This window comes from Etheostoma spectabile, unplaced genomic scaffold (genome assembly GCF_008692095.1).
Source record: "Etheostoma spectabile isolate EspeVRDwgs_2016 unplaced genomic scaffold, UIUC_Espe_1.0 scaffold00002389, whole genome shotgun sequence".
NCBI classification, from domain to species: Eukaryota; Metazoa; Chordata; class Actinopteri; order Perciformes; family Percidae; genus Etheostoma; species Etheostoma spectabile.
Window position 1 is genome coordinate 15,146 of NW_022602892.1, and position 16,538 is coordinate 31,683.

General features: G+C 40.7%; 6 non-coding genes and 1 pseudogene across 6 annotated transcripts; 4 read left to right on the forward strand and 3 right to left on the reverse strand.

The window, feature by feature from the left end:
- Positions 1-5,688: 5,688 nt before the first annotated feature.
- Positions 5,689-5,770, forward strand: trnal-aag (transfer RNA leucine (anticodon AAG)). The gene has a single exon. It is a non-coding gene; the product is annotated as a tRNA-Leu (tRNA).
- A 3,981-nt stretch (positions 5,771-9,751) lies between these two features.
- LOC116675882 (small nucleolar RNA U3) lies at positions 9,752-9,967 on the forward strand. Its single transcript, XR_004328560.1, has one exon. It is a non-coding gene; the product is annotated as a small nucleolar RNA U3 (small nucleolar RNA).
- A 553-nt stretch (positions 9,968-10,520) lies between these two features.
- Positions 10,521-10,602, reverse strand: trnas-aga (transfer RNA serine (anticodon AGA)). The gene has a single exon. It is a non-coding gene; the product is annotated as a tRNA-Ser (tRNA).
- Positions 10,603-11,038: 436 nt separating this feature from the next.
- On the reverse strand, positions 11,039-11,110 carry trnaq-cug (transfer RNA glutamine (anticodon CUG)). The gene has a single exon. It is a non-coding gene; the product is annotated as a tRNA-Gln (tRNA).
- A 2,535-nt stretch (positions 11,111-13,645) lies between these two features.
- On the forward strand, positions 13,646-13,718 carry trnak-uuu (transfer RNA lysine (anticodon UUU)). The gene has a single exon. It is a non-coding gene; the product is annotated as a tRNA-Lys (tRNA).
- Positions 13,719-14,700: 982 nt separating this feature from the next.
- Positions 14,701-14,772, forward strand: trnap-ugg (transfer RNA proline (anticodon UGG)). Its single transcript has one exon. It is a non-coding gene; the product is annotated as a tRNA-Pro (tRNA).
- A 795-nt stretch (positions 14,773-15,567) lies between these two features.
- LOC116675883 (uncharacterized) lies at positions 15,568-15,669 on the reverse strand (annotated as a pseudogene).
- Positions 15,670-16,538: the final 869 nt, after the last annotated feature.

Below are 16,538 nucleotides of genomic sequence, written 5' to 3' on the forward strand. Positions count from 1 at the left end.
TTACATAAACATAAAGAGGCTAGCTAGCTAACTGTTATCCTTCTCACGACTTGACTCTTTGCTGTTGGGACTGACCCCCCCACTGCTAAAAACCCTAAAGGTAACACTGTCACATGTTCATTATTATGATTTTTAATGAATTTTAGTGAATTTTTGCCATACTATACTATTCCCTTTTTTGAAAAGGGGAAGTAGCTCAAATGGTAGAGCGCTTTTCCATAATCTGAGTCAGTGGAAGCATTTTAAGAACCAGTTTTTATGAGAAACATCCCATACCACAGTATGAGAAACATCCCATAACCAGCATGCTTTACTGTCTTCACAGTGGACTGGGGCTTGATTTCAGTGCAGGGGGGTCGGAGGACAAACTGTCTGCGGCTCCTAGACCCAAAAAGAACAGTTTCCCTCTCATCAGTCCCCAGAATGTTGCTCCATTTCTCTGTTGGCCAGTCAATGTGTCCTTTGGGTTTTTCCCATGTCGGTCAGGCTTTGGATGCCATTTCAAGGCATTTGAAATGATTTTGGCAGAGCAGCTTATAATCTTCTGCACTTCTTTATATGTTTTCCCCTCTCATATCAACTTTTTAATCAAAGTCCTCTGTTCCTCAGAGCAATGTCTGGAACGAGCCATTTTGCTGAGTATTTCAGTGTGAAATGCACTATAACCAGCATGCACAACATGTGCTTCCTTCCTTTCTTAAATATGTATATATACAGTATATAGATTAAATATGGGCCATAACTGACACCTGTTTCTTCACAGAATCAATCAGCTCACTAATTGAACACAACACTGCTATTATTATGAACATGCTCCTTTCAATTACAGATTCAATTCTACAGAATGAGCAGCATGCATGTCATGACTGTTGGTTTTCTAGGACTCTACAACACTTACTAGTAAATTATTTGCCATGTAGAAATATCACTTTTTCCCAAAAAATGATTCATGAGTTTAGTGATGCTATTATTTGAACACAACTGTACATCAAAGCTATTTTTTAAACATCCATGACCACGACATATGTGCCTGTGTTTTTCAGAGGAGTCAGTGATGCTCAGCAGTTTTATTCCAGAGCACAGCAGAAAGCTCTGCTGAGCTTCAGAAATGCTTGAGGAAATGTAGCTTGTGTGGACAATACCACATTACACTACCATATTACTTACTTACACAATACTGCTGGCTATACAAGTTTGATTTAGCAAAAACAACCTCAAACAAAAGGTCAAAGGTCAACTGGTGCCCCTCATTGCTAATACCATCAGGAACAATGGTTCCAATTTACTTTACTGGAGTAGAGCTGTTCCAGCAACATGAAGACAACACGGTAACCCCTACAGATACCAGTGAAAGCTAAAAATCTGTGGGAAAATGTTACATTTACAACTTTCCCGGCACAAAGAGTCCCGGATGACCCCCAATTTGTTACCGGCTGGCTAAAGGCTGGCAACAAAATGGAGGCCACACATAAATTGATCAAAAGTAGTTTATTTATCACAAACTAACCAACAATGGATGCATGGATTACCATAATGCAACTCCATAATAGTGATGTTGGCAGATAATTAACCCTCATGTCGTCCTCGGGTCAAAATGACCCGTTGTCCTACATCAGTGTTCTTTTTAATTACCCAAAATAACATGATTGATTCCACACAACGCTCTTTGCCAAGTACAAATCTCTACTTTCATTAATATTGGGGTGTCTTATTCAATTTTATAGCATTTGGAGAAAACAAAGTGTTTTTTAAATAGTTTTGAGTAAAAGTTGACATATTCCAGTCTGTGATTATCATCAACATCCATTCCTCTAATTTTATTCTAAATAATTCCTAATTTCTGCTTTTCTCACTCAAACATTAGGTATAATTTCCTATAAATGAGGTTTATTGACCATAAATTCCAAAAATAACTGTAACAAAGTCAAAGTTAATAAGTTGGTGTAATGTATTGTTAAAGGTCAAAAAAGTGACAAAAACTGAAGGAAATTAAACATTCATACAAAGCCTCAACAAAAGTGTTGATTTTCAATTTTAACGGGAAGACAACACAAGGGTTAAGAAAAGTATTGCGTCAGTCAAACAATGTTCCATAGACATAAATGTTGTTTCTAGTTTAACCCGTTTGCGCCGGATGCTTCGCGACGACACATCTACCGCCAGTTACTGCGTTGCGCAACTCTGACCCTCCCGCCGGCTGCTGCGTGGCTCAGCGTTTTGTATTTGTCGGTCTTTTCATGACGTGTGCAGCAGAGAACGTCATTGGTTCAAATACACATGAGGCGGGTCTTGTTGGCCATGTGACCACTAAAATGTACTGTAGGTTGCTGAAAATCACGTCAATCAACTAGACGTACATATGCGTTTGTTTATGAATGTTTGAGAGACGAGCGAGAAAACGGCTCCGAGGCAATCAGAGGAGGATTTAGACAGCGAGGGCGGGGACGTTGAGGTGGAAGATAGTGAGGAGTTTGGGAGGGAGAATGTCTTCATCATAATCTACCACTTCCTCTGTCGGAGCCGTTTTCTCACTCGTCTCTCAAAACTCCATAAACAAACGCACATGTTTGTCTGGTTGATTGACGTGATTTTCAGCAAACTACGGTACATTTTGGTGGTCACGTGGCTTGGAATAGCCAACAAGACCCGCCTCATGTGTATTTGAACCAATGACAGTGCGTTCTCTGCCGCACGCGTCATGGAAAGACCGACCAGTACAAAATGCTGCGCCACGCAGCAGCCGGCAGGAGGGTCAGAGTTGCGCAACGCAGTAACCGGCGGTAGATGTGTCGTCGCGAAGCATCCGGCGCAAACGGGTTAAGATAGAGCTCTACAGCATGGCACCTCACTAACTCACTCTCTTGGTTTTTCTCTGTTGATAGAAACGGAGAGGAAGAGGAGTCAAACGTCACCGCTGTCAGCACTGTGACAAATCCTTCACAACATCAGGAAATTTAAAGATTCATCAGAGAGTTCACACTGGAGAGAAACCGTACAGCTGTGATCAATGTGGGGAAACATTTTCTCAGAGTGGTAGCCTTAAAACTCACCAGCGCATTCACACTGGAGAGAAGCCGTACAACTGTGAACAATGTGGGGAAACCTTTTCTCATAATGATAGCCTTAAAAAACATCAGCGCATTCACACTGGAGAGAAGCCGTACAGGTGTGAACAATGTGGTGAAACGTTTTCTCACAGTAGTAACCTTAAATCTCACCAGCGCATTCACACTGGAGAGAAGCCATACAGCTGTGAACAATGTGGGGAAACCTTTTCTCATAGTAGTACCCTTAAAACTCACCAGCGCATTCACACTGGAGAGAAGCCGTACTGGTGTGAACAATGTGGGGAAACCTTTTCTCAGAGTAGTAACCTTAAAAAACACCAGCGCATTCACACTGGAGAGAAGCCGTACTGGTGTGAACAATGTGGGGAACCTTTTCTCAGAGTAGTAACCTTAAAAGACACCAGCGCTTTCACACTGCCTCGTTGTGAACATGTTTCAGAGCCAAGCTGTTTCCTCCTCCTCATGCCCTGATAGCTGTGTTGTTATATTCTGATCTTCTCTCCACATGGAAGGCTGACCAGCAGTAACTTTATCTTCTGAGCAGCATGTATGTTATTGTGGATCAGTTGGACTGTTTTCTGCCTTTCCTCAGAACCCTGTACCATTTAGGCACCAGAATCGGTGCCTGAACCCATCCTTTTAAAAATACTTTTTTTAAATGTATATATTTAAATAAAAAAAGGAGCACAAAAAGACAGTCAGCTAAATTTAAGAACTGCTTGTTTATTACTACTATTACTATATGGTCCAAATGAAATGTAAAAAAAAAAGTAATATTTCTCCAGTAAATTGCTGGTCAATGACTAAAACATCCACTATATGGAAAAAGGCAGCGCTGGTGTTTCAGTAGCACCAAATCCCCGTTACTATTCGTCCGATAGATACCGGGTGTTAAGGCACCGGCGCCGTACTAGCACCAGGTTTCGGTACCCAACCCTAACCACAATGTACCCACCGTGGGAAGGAGAAGGCCCAAAGGAGAAACATTAAGACATTTAAAGATGTTTTGGTTGGAAAACGTAGACATGTTTGAAACTTTTATTTTGGTAAAAACTTTCTTCTCATCTCTATAAATATAAAAAAAATTTTGGGCTGACAAGAAGTCAGTGTAATTTTCTTTTAAGGAATACATTTTTGTCACCCTTATATATTTCTAAACTCCCAAAAGTTGGTAAAAACTCTAACCTTTGAGCATTGAGTTTAATAAGCGCAAATTCAATATTTGTTTAAATTTGTCCTCTCCTCATTACCAACATACTAGAAGTCAGCCATTTTGAATTGTACGCTCTCAAATTATTGTTTTGTAGTTTAACATGTTTTCCAACTTGGTGGAATTTCATTTAATAATCTTTGTCTGACATTTCATATTTTCCGTGACTGAATGTGGTTTTAAAGCTGTTGAGGTCTGTTCAGACTGAAATTAAAGACCCTGATGATGTTTTACAAAATCAGATAATAGAAAGCAAACTTGTAAATAACATCAAGGATTGAATTGTTTTAAATGTTTTGTAATGTGGAACAATTAAATACATTAAAAAAATTAAACAAGGCCTCGTGCTGATTATTTGTGACTTGATTTGGTGGATTTATCCTTCCTGCTGTTTCTGTGTTTAAACTCCTTGATAAGAGAACGTTTCCATCCACTAAAAGTGCTGAAAGACTCAGATTATTATTCTAAGTGTGTGACAACATTATGGGATGGATCCCTACAGAGATAGAGCTTTTAGTTAAAGAGTAAGATAATTTTAGTTTATCATAAAACATCACCAAACCCACCAGACTCCATTTAAATAATCACTATTTTTAGCGTGTATAGAGCAGCATATCTCCACCAGACTCCATGTAAGTAATCACTGTATCTAAAACAAAAGACATTTTAGTAACTATTTGACATTGAAATCTTTGGTCAATATAAAATGCAACCCCCCCACCCTTTGATTGTTTCCTATTGATGAGTGACAGTTCATATCCCTCAATCTGCACCAACTCCTGTTGTTTATATAGGACAGCTGAAGACATGTAAGGGCAGAGAGAGAGAGAGAATGACATGCAGCAAACGCCTTCTTCATCAACTGAGCTACCTGGGCGTCCCACACCCACATATTCTAATGTTATTGGAACAAAACTTTCGCAAGGCAAAAACAATTACTTTATTGAAAAATAATAAAAATAATAATACATTTTATTTAACAGCGCCTTTCTAAGCACTCAGGGTCGCTTTACAGACAAAAAAAAGACAGATACAGGCAACTGAAAAGTATAAACAGTTATGAAAAAATGACAGGAAGAGTGTATTTACAAATAAGAAAGCTGGAACAGGTGGGTTTTGAGTCTGGTTTTGAACAGGGGGAGAGAGACGATACTGCGGAGGACAGGTGGGAGTGAGGTCCAGAGCTGGGGAGCAGAGCAGCTGAAGGCTCTGGTCCCCACCTACTCACTTAATGCTGGTTACATGATTCTAATAATCAACAATGCCAAAGGAATATGACAAAGTGTGATAAAAAATTTTAATAAAGCATTGGCTTTTTCCTTGCAAAGGTTTTTTTCCCAATAACATTTACAAGCATACCGTTAGTTACGGTGCCTGTGATTGTCACAATGTGGAGAGCTGATACTTGCAGGTAGTGTGGCCGAGTGGTCTAAGGTGCTGGATTAAGGCTCCAGTCTATCTGGAGGCGTGGGTTCGAATCCCACCACTGCCATTTGCAAATATTACATAGCTGGAAGCCAAGCAATGTGGTCTCTTACAGCTGTGTCATTTGGGCTGAACTTGGTGAAGTAACTAGAATCATCCATCAATCACCTTGCTGAGATTGTTCCTTGTTAACCTGAGGTTCAACGATTGGTGAAACCTTCCTTTCCAGCACTTTGGAGTAGAAAATCAACAAATAATTGCTATAGTTAATCGTGATCTCTAATTGTCGTTATCATTTTGGCCATAATCGTGCAGCTAAAAGAGATTTTATCAAACCAGATTGGGCAAGTAACCTTTCTGCTAACTTCTTGTAAAAAAAGCAACTAACACAACTCAAAGAAAGCTACTGCGATGGCTGGGAATCGAACCCAGGTCAACTGCTTGGAAGGTAGCTATGCTCACCACTATACCACCATCACTGGGAACACAATGTTCACTTCAAATCTTGTAATACATCTGGGCATTGAGACTGGAAGTCCCTCCAGGGGGTCCTGTGTTATCACATTCACAAGAATGGGAAGTGCGTGTGTATGTGTGCTAGCTCCCTTTGATAGCTCAGTTGGTAGAGCGGAGGACTATAGAGGCATAAAGCTGAAATCTTTGGGTCACTGGTTCAAAGGAGCTCTCTTTTCCAGAGTTTCCCTTCAGGGATCAATAAAGTATTTCCAATTCTGATGTAGAGATGGACGGACGACCCAAAAGCATAATACTTCTTGCCGAGACATAACATGAAACAAAAAAAAGAGGTGGGGTAGATATGAGCGCAGAAATCCTTTTACGACAGGCTTCACGTGATATTCATGAAACGTTAGTATCAAGCCAATCAGAGCGTAAGAATGATCGTACATTGATAAATGCAGCGGCTGGAAAGCGACTTGATTTTGCCACTAAGAAGTGATAGTAGTATTGTGATGAATTTGCCTTGCGTGTGACACTCTTTTCCATCATATTCAATAAATAACCCAGATTATTCAATCCATTCCTCTACTTAAATCCAAAGTAGTCTCATCCAGGACCTATTGCACCCTAAGCGAGAATCATAAACCTAGAACAATGAACAAGGAGAGTCATGTTCTGCTCATTGTTCCTCATATCTTTTCCCAGTTTTTTTCTATTGCGTGCAGTTGAAGCAGGATTTGAAAAATTGCCAACATGCTCTAATACAATTTTGCTTGCTCATAATCTGGGTTAATTTAACAATAAACTTGATAGTGAATTACAGATTAAGGTTGTAAGAGCTCCTCCCTTCAGGGCTCGTCAGGGAGTTGAACCCAGGACCTCACACACCCGAAGCTAGAATAATACCGCCAGATCATTGAGCCACATAAACCTGTTGTGTTAGCACTTTTCCATCATTTAAATTTGATCAGTCAGTGACTCGAAAGGAAATTGTTAAGTAGTTTGTTTGGCATGTAGTGTTTTTATGGCTCCACTGCCAGATTGATCTTTCTGATTATTTTAGACAAAAGACTACTTTTGAACCAAAACATTTTACCAACATTGGAACTTGAATTTTTGGTAAACAGGAAATGCAGCTTGGATTTGTCACTGACTTGAAAGACTATGGTAGATTGGCTTGGGGTCTTTTCATGGCTCCACGGCCCGATTCAGCTTTCCGATTTAATTTGACAACAGGAAACATTTGATACAAAATATTTTTACCAAAACACAGACTTGATTTTGTCAGTAAAAAGTGATAGCAATATCGGGGGAAGGGGGAATTTTCAAGCCCCACTTGCCCCCATCACCCCAACACAATGCTAATGAAGCTTAAAATGCTTCCCCCTGTTTAGTTCTGACTCTGGGGACAGAAAGCAGATATGTCCTAGATGACCTGAGAGGTCTGGGGGGGTCATAGTGTAGTAGCAGATCAGAAATGTATTTGATTTATAAACTAGCAAAAGTACTTTGGCTTTTGTTGACGGCAGGATTCGAACCTGCATGGGGAGACCCCAATGGATTTCTAGTCCATTGCCTTAACCACTCGGCCACGACAAACTAATAAGCAGTGCAATCCCGAATTGTCTGGGGGGGTCATAGTGTAGTAGCAGATCAGAAATGTATTTTGGCCCTAAACCATTTAGGGATTTATAAACCAGCAAAAGTACTTTGAAATCAATTATTTGAGGCACAGGAAGCCAGTGTAAAGACTTCAGAACTGGAGAGATGTGATCCAGTCTCTTGGTCTTAGTGAGGACAAGAGCAGCAGGTTTGGACAGGTTTTTTTCAAATCCTGTTGACACATAAGTCCTTTAACCCTTGATATATCCTTAAGGTGACAATAGGCCGACTTCGTAATTGTCTTAATGTGGCTGTTAAAGTTCAGGTCAGAGTCCATGACTACACCAAGATTTCTGGCTTTGTCTGTTGTTTTTAACATTGTTGTTTGAAGCTGAGCGCAGACTTTTAATCGTTCCTCTTTTGCTCCAAAAACAACCACCTCAGTTTTTCCTTAATTTAATTTCAGAAAGTTCTGGCACATCCAGCCGTTAATTTGTTCGATGCACTTAGTCAGTTTATGTATTGGCCTATAGTCCCCTGGCGATAAGGTAATGTAAATTAGTGTGTCGTCCGCATAACTATGGTAATTTATATTGTGGTTTTCCATAATCTGAGAAAGTGGAAGACTGTTAAGAACCAGTATTAATGCAAAGAAAGGACTGGAGCATTTATTGTAGAGAATAAGTAGGCTGACACTGAAGTATTGAGACAACAGTGACTGAAAATCTAATTCAATCTACATATCGGTCTTCTTAAAGATCTAAATAGATTTTCTCACCTCAGAGTCATCTGGAGCACGTAACGATTAGCTTCTGTCCCTCTGAACCCTGAGTGACAATCACTCTGCAGGGAATGAGATGCAGTTTCTGACAGAGAGTAATGATTCACTTCATATGCTCTCTGTCATTGATGATTGTTCTTTGCTTCTTTATTGAACATTGAGGAAGGGAATATGATCAGAGTGGTAGTAGCAGATATGCGGAAACCTGAAGGTACTAAAACATGCAAAGTTTTGTAAATAACTGAAATTTTAGTTAATCTTGAAGTATGTTTATTCCATGGTGGACAAGGTTACTTGAAAGGGTTATCACCTACTTTCTTGACTTTGTAATGCACAATAGCAGTACACACAAGTATGCGTCGTTTGGGATGTCATTTTCTCTAACTCCAGTAACTGTGTGTGCTCAGCAACTTCCTATTATTTAACCCTCGGAGACCTAAGGTCATTTTCATAGCTCATTGTCCGTCTGCTTCTATTTTCTATAAAAGCTTGTAAAACATCAACCCTGGTGTCTCCAGTCAAGATATCAACATCATTTCTTTCAGAACAAACTGGGCTATTAGAATATTTGTGCTGCTCTGAGGTCACTTGAATGTTAAAAATGGTTGTAGGACCTTAAAGGGAGCATGAATCTTCCAGATATGTATTGATATCACACACAGAGCAGTACGAGCTGAGCCAGTCTCTCTAAAACACTTCTCATATGTCCTGGGAGTCAAGAAATAAACATAAGAACTTATACAACTATGCATTTATTTTTAGTTTAATTTACCCAACAGAACAGCTTTGGAGTTGTTGGAATGAGTTGAATGGTGGTCGTCTCGCTGCATTGCTCCCCTTTAGTTGAAGTGTTTTCCTCTTCACTGAGGTGTGGGGGATGGAGGAGTAGCTGAAGTCTAAATGCAGCAGGTTCAACCATCCTTTGGTCTGGGAATGAAGAGCTTGGTCGTTGTTAAGAACCAGTATTAATGCAAAGAAAGGACTGGAGCATTTATTGGAGAGAATAAGTAGGCTGACATTGACGTATTGAGACAACAGTGACTGAAAATCTAATTCAATCTACATATCGGTCTTCTTAAAGATCTAAATAGATTTTCTCACCTCAGAGTCATCTGGAGCACGTAACGATTAGCTTCTGTCCCTCTGAACCCTGAGTGACAATCACCCTGCAGGGAATGAGATGCAGTTCCCCCCCTCAGTCTAACCAAGACTATACTTTCAGGGATCATTTCTAGAGTTTCTGACTTGAGGAATGTGTTTCTAAAGTGTTTGGTCTCGCTGACCACGATGATGAGATATGCTATTCCTTTCTGAGCGTGAAGCTGACAGAGAGTAATGATTCACTTCATATGCTCTCTGTCATTGATGATCGTTCTTTGCTTCTTTATGGAGTGTTGATGAAGGGAATATGTTCAGAGTGGTGATAGTAGTAAATATGTGAAAAACTAACATCAGTGAAGGTAATAAAACATGCTGAGCTTTCTGATTAACTGAAGCTATAGTCAGTCTTGAAGTATGTTTAGTCCATGGTGGACATGGTTACTTGAAAGGGTTAACACCTACTTTCTTGACTTTGTAATGCCTTGTGTCCCGTGTAAAAATGTGACCTGAGTTAAGCCATAATTCATTTTTATTTCTACCTTTGCTTTTCCTACTTTGACATGTCAAAAAGGTGCATTGTTTGAAAGCCCATCTCTACACATCCATGTTCCACTCCCACAGGTGTTTCCACTTGACTAATCAGACTGTGTGGCCTTTACAGGCTCAGCTTGATTGACATGTATTAAAGGGGTGGAACGGTACACTGAAGTCCCGGTGGATGGGATGGCATGTTGGACTGAAAAGAAATACTTTGGTGGAGACAGATGACTTCCAGTACCTATGAGATAACACAATACTGTTTGTGAAGGCACATCTGTAGTTTGGTATACTGTAATGCTTTATCAGTTTTCTACTATTCTTGAAGAATGCCTCTCGTTGTCGGCAGGATTTGAACCTGCGCGGGGAGACCCCAATGGATTTCTAGTCCATCGCCTTAACCACTCGGCCACGACAACCTGAAACTTAGCACTATACCTATTTGCACAAATGTCCATAAACTTTCTAATTGGTTAGTAGTAGTTACCAGACACGGGCAAATTGCAAATTATAGTGGACTGCCTGTGTCTGTGGATCCTCGTGGAGGCAGATTGATTGATTGATATGCTCCCTTATTTGTACCATAATAGAAATTTATTATTTTATCAAATCTGGGTTGGGCGAGTAACTTTTCTGGTTACTGCTTGACAAATAAAGCAAGTAACCACACAACAAAAACTACTGCGATGGCTGGGAATTGAAACCAGGTCAACTGTTTAGAAGGCAGCTATGCTCACCACTATACCACCATCACTGGCCAATGCAGTGTATATTCTTAAACCTGTAAGCTTACTTTAAACTAGATGTGGAAAGTTGAAATGTTGATTTTTTTCACCTGTGCTGTGGCTTAAAAACAGGTTCCACTGAGATTTGAACTCAGATTGCTGGATTCAGAGTCCAGAGTGCTAACCATTACACCATGGAACCTTTAAAAGTTTTGCAAGGGTTTGCTAGTCAGTTTCTTTCATAATTTCCACATGCGTGATGTTAAAGGTACACAACAATCACAACAAATCTGAGTGCATTCAACCAAACAAAGTGCCAACTTAAGTCATTTAGTAAGCAAAGCATTCAGAGGATGTGGGAAAAAGCAAGTTAAGAACAGGTTTTAAAGGACTTGCCACAGACAGTGAATACAGCAGTAGATATGTCTACTGTGTACAAACACATGGTAACTTTACATGTGTTGACAATAAAGATGCTCACAAAACGCTGTTAAATACTTAAATACAAAGAACTGCTAAGTTCTTTATTCCCAATATCATTGGGAATATCATGTCATAGAAAAAGAGTAGCTGTCAGAAATAGGATTTGACCCCACGCCTCCAGTGGAGACTGCAACCTGAATGGACCGCTCGGCCATCCTGACTGCTTCGCAGGACCCATCTCAAAAATTATAATAAAGTAAATCAAACATGTCATGATATAGTAGGTTCTCAGTCATCCATGTCATAGTTAACAAGGGAAGGTTTCTCAACTGTCAGCCCAAATATATGGACGTTCATGGAGACATGGAAGAAAGTCAGTAGGGTGGCAATGTGCTTGACAATGGCAATACATTGCACGGGATATGAAGGGAATGTGCAATACAGGCCAAATCCTCTGGTGGGAATCAAGATCCACCAATGTTTCTGACCACAATGTCCACCTGAATCACACAGAAAGTGTTGGACACAGTGACCACTCCCCCACCCATATCTGTCAGTTGAAAGCTGTGGAGAAAGGGGGGTTCCAAAGCTAAACGACGTAGAGTAGAAAATCAACAAATAATTGTGACAATTAATCGTGATCTCCATATTGATCAATCATTTTGGTCATAATCACGCAGCCCAAAGAGATCTAATGTTTTATCAAACCAGGTTGGTCAAGTAACCTTTCTGCTGACTTCTTGTAAAATAGAGCAAGCAACATCACTCAAAGAAAGCTACTGCGATGGCTGGGAATCTAACCCAGGTCAACTGCTTGGAAGGCAGCTATGCTCACCACTATACCACCATTGCTGGGCAATACAATGTTCACTTCAAATCTTGTAATACATCTCGGCATTGAGACTGGAAATGCGCTCTATCATTGAGCTACAGGCCCTGATGATTCAGAAATTTCCTCCAGGGGGTCCTGTGTTATCACATTTCCAATAATGGGAAGTGTGTGTGTATGCGCTAGCTCCGTTCGATAGCTCAGTTGGTAGAGCGGAGGACTGTAGAGGCATAAAGCTGAAATCCTTAGGTCGCTGGTTCAAATCCTGCTCGAAGGAACAGTCTTTTCCAGTGTTTCCCTTCAGGGATCAATAAAGTATTTCTGATTCTGATCTAGAGATGGACAGACGACCCAAAAGCATAATACTTCTTGCCGAGACATAACAAGAAACAAAAAAAAGATGTGAGTTAAAAAACCTTTTTTCAGGACACCCAAATTTTGTCGCTCAATATGGCAGGCATTCTATGCATCCAGGGCCAAATGTTTTACCATTTCATCCACTACGGGCCCCTAAGGAAACGTGTGACTGTGAACTCTTGTTACCCATAGGAAATCCTGCAAACAGCTATGATGACTGTTTATCTGTGTGGATTTTAAAATCTATCTGTCAACCCCGTCTTGCCCGTATTGGATGGAATGATGTCAATTTGCACTTTTTATCTGTTATACATAACCTGGATGCAACAAAGAACCCTTTTCTCCTGTTTTGTACACAACCCATAGTTTTACAAAACAAAAGATAACTTTCACCGAATCCCTCAGTTAAATCATAGTCAATAACTTTACATGTGTTGACAATAAAGATGCTCACAATACGCTGTACTTGTAATTTAGTTTCTCATGCACATTCATCTCCTCTTAAATACAAAAAACTGGTAAGTTCTTTATTCCCAATGTCATGTCTCAGACATTAGTTCCAAATGAAAAAAATTGTTGTCAGCAGTGGCATTTGAAACCACGCCTCCAGTGGAGATTGCGACCTGAACGCAGCGCCTTGGACCGCTCGGCCATCCTGACTGATCTTACAGATATTCAGTAGGACCTGTCTCAAAAAAATATAATATAGTGAATTAAACATGTCATGATATAGGAGGTTCTCAGTCATCCATGTCATAGTTAACAAGGGAAGGTTTCTCAACTGTCAGCCCAAATATATGGGCGTTCATGGAGACATGGAAGAAAGTCACCAGGGTGGCAATGTGCTTGACAATGGCAATACATTGCACGGGATGTGAAGGGAATGTGCAATACAGGCTAAATCCTATGGTGGGAATCAAGATCTACCAATGTTCCTGTCCACAATGTCCACCTGAATACAGAAATGTCCCTGCCGAATGGGAAATGGACTGACAATTGGGTCAACAATTTGCAATTATCTTTAAAGTCATGATATATAACTTCTATAACAAGGGTTTGGACACAGTGACCACTTACTTCATTTTGTAGTTCAGGAGATTGTTTTTTCAACAGGTAGCAGGTTTAGAAGCCTGGGTAGCTCAGTCGGTAGAGCATCAGACTTTTAATCTGAGGGTCCAGGGTTCAAGTCCCTGTTCAGGCTTAAAGTTGCACATTCTGCTAGATGAGTTGTCCATTTGGCATGCCTGAATGCTTCAGAAACCTCCAAATCATTTGTGTTCCATGCACAAGTCTTGTGGCTGTTTTTCAAGCAGGTTTGTGTCATAATAATGTTGCTGGTAAGTCTAAATGAACAATAGGCAACCTACATCCATCTTGCCAGCACCCAAATCTCTGTACTCATCTCCCTGCTTGGATAGAAGGTCATCTGGTGCATTTTTCCTGTCACGAGGGCTGAGTGTTGTGGTCTGCTGCATTCCCCAACCCGTGTCGTGTCTTCCCTTTCTTCTGTGTGTCTTGTCTGTCTTGCCGTGAGGGCGTTCCAGGGGATCTAGAGGCGTGGCTTTCCATCTACGTTCCGTCATCCACTCAGCTGTTCCTCATCACTCATCACCCACTGCAATACATAAACCCGGGCTGATCGCCTCTTCAGCACCAGATCATTACATGCACTACTGTGGTAACTTGGCTCCTAGTCATTTGCGCTCGTGTTGTTGTTTCTTGTTGTATTCTAGTAATAACTTTGTTTTTGGTTCTTATTTATTTTTTCTAATTACACACCAGGTAAGTGTGAGTGTGTGTGTGTGTGTGTGTGTGGTGTGTGAGTAAGAGAGAGACAGAGAGAGAGAAGAGAGAACGAGAGAGAGGGGGCGGGGGCTGGGGGGCAGCTGACTGTCAAAAAAAAACAATCTCCGATGGCAGAGACGCATGGGAGTCGCATTTAAACCAAGCAGCATGTCTGAAACCCACATTCACCAGAAATGTACTGGTTAATAAGTCTGTAAGTACTACAAACCGAAGTTAAAAACAAACCTGAAGCTGAAGAAACCTATAATCAGAAAGCTCAATCTGGCAGTGGAGCCATAAAAACACTACATGCCAAACAAACTACTTAACAATTGCCTTTCGAGTCACTGACTGATCACATTTACTTGATGGAAAATTTCTTTTATGATGCTTTACGTGGCTCGTTGGTCTAGTGGTATGATTCTCGCTTTGGGTGTGAGAGGTCCCGGGTTCAACTCCCGGACGAGCCCTGAAGGCAGGAACTGTTACAACATTAATCTGAAATTTAAAATCCAGGTGACTGTTAATTTAACCCACATTAGGAGCAAGCAAAATTGTATTAGAGCTTGTTGGCAATTTTCCATATCCTGCTTCAACTTCACGCGACAGAAAAAGCTGGGAAAAAATAAGAGGAACAAACAAACAGGACATGACTCTCCTTGTTCATTTGAAAAAGGAGAATCATGCCTGTCAGAGATTTTTATTTTATTTTCTAATTTATTAAATCTATCTGATCCGTAGAACACAGTCCCCCCCGCCTCTGATCAACCCATATCAATTGCATGCTTAAAATAACATACCGGTTAAAGCCCCGCCCATTTCAAGACAACCGACCCGCTTCCGGATTAAATCCTGTCCACTCCCGGGTTAGGCCCCGCCCAGTCCGAGCACAGATACAGATACAGATAATGCTGTACTCGCTCATCCCTAACAGGTATGTTAAGATCAGAGGGTAAGGTCTTCAATCTTCTGAGGTATGATCCCATCCAGAACCGTGCCATAGCTGCAGTCTTAGGATTTCTGGATAGGGCCGTGGCTGCTGTTATGTGTATAGCTGTAAATCTGCTCCATAAAAACAATAACAGGTCCGGCACTCCTTACCCTCCTTTGGCTTCTTCATCACTCTTCTTTGCACTTGTTCCCACTTGGACCTCCACGAGAAATAAAAGATGGCTCGTTCCAGGTCTAAAATATCTTTCCTGGGTGGGATAAAAAACAGAGCTGATGAGTAAAAGCAAAGGTAAGAAAAAGCAAGTACAAAAGGCTCGGCCAAACCAAAAATAGTTTCAACTCATTGGGGTTCCCCTCCAAGGAAGTCTTTAGTAAAAGGTGAAAGACTTGTGTGTTATGAAGAGAAACCAGAGTGAGTACAGCCGTCTGCTCGAGAGCAGCCGAACACCCTAGTTGACCCAGTCCAAACCATCGGGGTAAGCCTCACTGGGTGTCCAAACTAAAATGATAAGAGGCAACTTGGTAGACTCCTTACTGATGTTCATATCTGTACTCACAATGACCTTTTTAAAATACCAGCCAATCACAAGTGTTACATGTGAATAATCAATGTGTGAGTAATCAGGAAGCTCACATAAAAGATAGTTGCAAGGTCTACCAAATGTTTAACTTCACTACTTGTAAGCTGTTGGAACCTTGGTTGCCACTGGTTCCCAAACCTTTCATCAAAATGTGAATCACAGATTTTCCAGCACCTCAAAAAACAAAGCAGAGTGGCGCAGCAGAAGCGTGCTGGGCCCATAACCCAGAGGTCGATGGATTGGAACCATCCTCTCCTAATTCCTGTGCTTTGTATCAGCAGTAAGTATATTTCCAGTCTGTTGATGTTTAACAAAGCATCTGTTGCTGAAAGTGTCTGAAATGAAATGTCTCCACCTGCTGAAGAACTGAAGCTTGTAAAGTTGATTTCATCCATAAAAATAGAAACTACAGTGCTAATTCCTGCTGTAATACCCATAAAAACTGGAGCATAAAACAATAAATACATGACACTACAGTAAATAAATACTGTAAATAGAAACATCTTCATTTAAAGTGCTTGTTGTGCTGTCTACCAGTCAGATTACCACAGGAGGTAATATCTTTTGCAGCTCTTTTAAAGACTCTACCATAATACCTGCTGGAGATGCCAGGTCCTCATACATGTAAAGCATGCGCTCTACCACTGAGCTACATCCCCTGAAGATATTAAATTTTTTTGACTTTTTTCTGAGATAGACTTCCA